The sequence below is a fragment of the Leptosomus discolor genome, chromosome 21 (genome assembly GCF_034619465.1).
Source record: "Leptosomus discolor isolate bLepDis1 chromosome 21, bLepDis1.hap2, whole genome shotgun sequence".
Taxonomy (NCBI): domain Eukaryota; kingdom Metazoa; phylum Chordata; class Aves; order Leptosomiformes; family Leptosomidae; genus Leptosomus; species Leptosomus discolor.
The window spans coordinates 7,553,550-7,557,262 of record NC_141411.1 but is presented as its reverse complement, the minus strand read 5'-3'; positions in this window follow the sequence as shown (position 1 = coordinate 7,557,262).

Genomic DNA, 3,713 nt, shown 5'->3' with positions numbered 1-3,713 from the left:
GGGGGATGAATGTGGGGTGGAGGTGTGTCCCTCCACTGAGCCATGTCCAGCCCGTCTCCATGCACACCCCAGCTCTGTGGGGACCTGCGTGTTCCCAGGCTGCCCGACGCTGTGGGGGGATGGGGACCCAGCAGCCAGGGAGCTTCGGCTTGCCCCCGGTGCTGGTCCAGCCATGCTGGCCATGGCCCCCTCTGCTTTGGTGGCGTTTGGCTGGAGCGTAGGCAGCGAGTGCGTGGCGTGGGTGGCTCTGCAGGCAGGCTGAGCCCCTCATTTTCCCATGTTGGGCTCACTCCTGCTAGGAGGTGCCTTGCTATATCTCTTAATTGGAGCGCTCGCTGACCAGACCTGGCAGTCCCCAGGGAGCCTGATTCAATTTTCTCTGATTGCTGAGCCACTTCCCTGCTGCGGTAATTAAATGCTTAACTTTGTCTTGATTTGGGTCCAAATCAACCTGTGTGCAAACAGCCAGCCCTTGGCAGCCAGCCCTCTCCTGGGACCTCATGCTCAGGGGGGGAATGAGGCTGGGGGCATCCCTTCCCGAGCAAGGGGGCAGATCCTCCTCTGCAAGATCAAGGCATGTGAGCTGAGGCCTGGGAGCCACTGTCTGCTGGTGAGGATGGGCAGCCCCGCTCTTGCTGTGCTGGCCTGGAGATACGGGAAAACCTGGAGCACTTGGCTCTGATCTTACCGTGGTGATGCTGGCAGCACCCAACTGCCTGGGGAGCTGCTTGGCCAGGTTGAGTGCCCCGTACAGCACCACGCTGCACCCCAAGTGCCCCACACTGTCTTGCCTGCTGGGTTTGCAATGCCCGGGGTGTCCTTGACCTGTAGGATGGCCTGGGGGAGCACAGGATGCTGTTAGAGCTGCTCTCCTCCTGCCTGCCCTGTGCTCCTGCGTGGAATTGCAGGGCAGCAGCAAAGCATAGGGGGCAGGTTTGGGGAAGACAAGAGCGAATCACGGGGGGGAGCGAGGCTGGCAGATGGGCTACGTGCAAGTCTGGGCTGTCTGGCAGATGCTCCTGCAGCTCTGGTGCTGGGGATGCTGGAGGGAGTGTGAGCAGGGCGAGTGTGGGTGACGTGGGGATGGGGCAGTGGGGGAGTGGGGACGGGAGCAGGGTGAACACGGGGGATGCAGGGATGGGAGTGGAGCGAATGCAAGGTCACGTGGGGAGGGGAAATGGGGCGAATGTGGGTTATGTGGGGGGTGGAGTGATGCGGGAATGAGAGTGGGGTGAACGCAGGTGATGCAGGGAGTGGGGATGGGAGCAGGCTGAATGCGGGCAATGTCGGGAGTGGAGCCAGGCGCTGTCTGGGCTTGCTGAGGCCTCCTGTCTTGGCAGGAGCATCCACGGCAGCTGGGCGGCACGGCTGGTTGGGGTCTGCCAGCTCCAACCTCTGCCAGCCTGCACCGACAGAGCTGCCTCTGGCCGGCTGGGTGGCTGTGCCCCGGCCCCTCACCTGGTGCTGGAGCTGCCAGCACCGCAGCGGGCAGCCTTGCCCCTCGACCAGACAAGAGTGAGTGGCTCTGGGGCCTGGCACAGAGAGGGGAAAATGGAGTTTTCCACCCGGCTCTCTGGCTGGGCTCCCTGGGAAACCAGCCCTGCCTGGCTGGGCAGCCTCCTCTGCTCCTCAGGAGGGGAGAGGGACAGCTCCTTGAAGGGGGTCTGCAGGCAGGCACCCACCTTCCCTCCGAGGGTGGTCTCGGAGGGACGGGAGCTCCCTGCGGCGTTCTGCCCATCCACAGTTGCAAGGTTGTAAGAGGCAGCGAAAGGCAGCTGTGGCTGGGGGGTCGCCCGCACGCTCAGTCTGGAGGAGCTGCCCTGCCGACCCCTGCCGGAGCTGAGAAATGGGGGTGAGTGGGTGTGTGCTTGGCCTCTCTGGGGAGCTGGGACAGCCCCTGCTTGAGGTGGGTGATGCAGGGTGATGGGGCTGGGGGAGGCTGGATCCTCTCTGCCCCCATGCCCACCCTCTCCTGCTGGGTGGTGGCAGGTGGGACGGGTGCGCTGCCCCAGGGGTGCCTGAGTCTCGGCAGGGTGGTGCAGCCTGGAGGGAGGTCAGCGTGTGCCTGGCTGTGGGTGCAGGGAGTTTGGTGTGCAGGGATGTTGTAGCCCTCACTGTGGGCAGGAGAGCTGTGGGAGCATGTGCTGCCACAGCTTTGGCAGAGTGCTGGGGGCAAAGGATGCTCAGGAGCCCCTTGGGATTGCCATTGTGGTGGGCTGGGAGTGGGGAAACTGAGGTAGTTGGGTGAGGAGGCAGGGGGACACAAGGACATGAACCAGCAGTCCATGTCAGCCGAATTGAGCCTTCCTGTGCAAGGAAACAGCCTACCTTCAGTGCACAGAGGGAGGCTGGGTGGTGTGTGTCTGCTGCAGCCCTGACGTGGGGATACTGGCTGTGCCTGGTGTGGTGAACCCCATCCCCTCCACTGGTTGCAGAGCGTGAGATGCTGGGATGGGCAAGTCTTTCACCACGGCAGCTGCTCCTGCCGGGGTGGAGGGACCCCAGAGCTGACCCTGTGAGGGCTGCCTGTGGGAGCTGGCTGTCCCGCGGTGCCCATCCAGCGCTTGGCTCCCAGCCTTGCTCAGCTTCCCCCTCCCCGGACGAATGCTGGCATAGGGCAGTGGCACTGAACAACTCTGCCTTTGTGCTTTCCACCGAGCACCCCTCAGGGTGCGGGACCTGCTCCCCCCCTTCCTCCCAGATGCTCGCTCGCCCTGGCAGCCCAGCCGTGGAGACGGCGCTTTCACAGCCTGCCAGCCCAGCAGGGAAGAAGGAGAGCCATGGAGAGGCTCCCAGCTGAGATCCCCTTTGTGTCCCCATGTGGCTTCAGGCTCTCCCTGGCACACATGCCACTCGTGCTGCTGGGTTTGGATGCTGATGCTGGAGCAGGCAGGCTCCTGCCATGTCACCCGTCATCGCCCCAGCAAGAGCTGCCGGTTCGGGAAGGAGCTGTCTCCACCCCTGCCTGCGCCTCTGTCTGTCTGTGTGTCCATCTGCCCCCAACCCTGTGTTGGGTGCCTGGGGCTGGGAAGCAGCCAGGTTTGCTTGGCAGGAGCACTCAACCAAGAACCGTGCAGCTCCGTCCCTTCATGGTGAGCTGAGCATGGTGGGGACAGAGGTGGTGGCTGCTGTGGCCCTGCCGGCTCTCTCGTCCCTGAGTGTGTTGCCTGTGATGAGGCTGGTTTATCAGCATGGACAGGAAGGAGATGGGGCTGATGCCAATCATCTTGCTGGCCCCAGGACAGCCTGTGTCTTCCCCATGCCGGCTTTGAGCAGAAGCAGTCACCTGTGTCTGCGTGGGGATGGCTGGTGCAGGCTGCCCGGTGGAACTGGGGCTCTGATCCTCTCCTGCTGAGCTGCGGGGTGGCAAAACAGCACTCCACTGGTTAAGTGCTGGTTTATTTTGGTTGTTGCTTAGCAGATAAGTCCCTAATTGCCATGTAACCATAGAAGCCTGTGCTAAGGGCTCCCAGGGGGTCAGCCAGGCTCTCTGTGGGTGTCCCAGCCCTTTAGGACAGGGCACCCCAGTGTGTTTGGCTCTGCAATGGGTCCTGGTGCTGAGCACGAGCCGTCCTGGCTGGTGGCCCATGACCAGGCCCAGAGCAGGTTGGCTGACTGTGTCCAGATGCAGGCGAGGGAGTAGCTCCATCATCCCACAGGCTTGGGCCCTGATAGCATCTCACTCAGTTCTTGCAGACCCACGGACAGAGGAC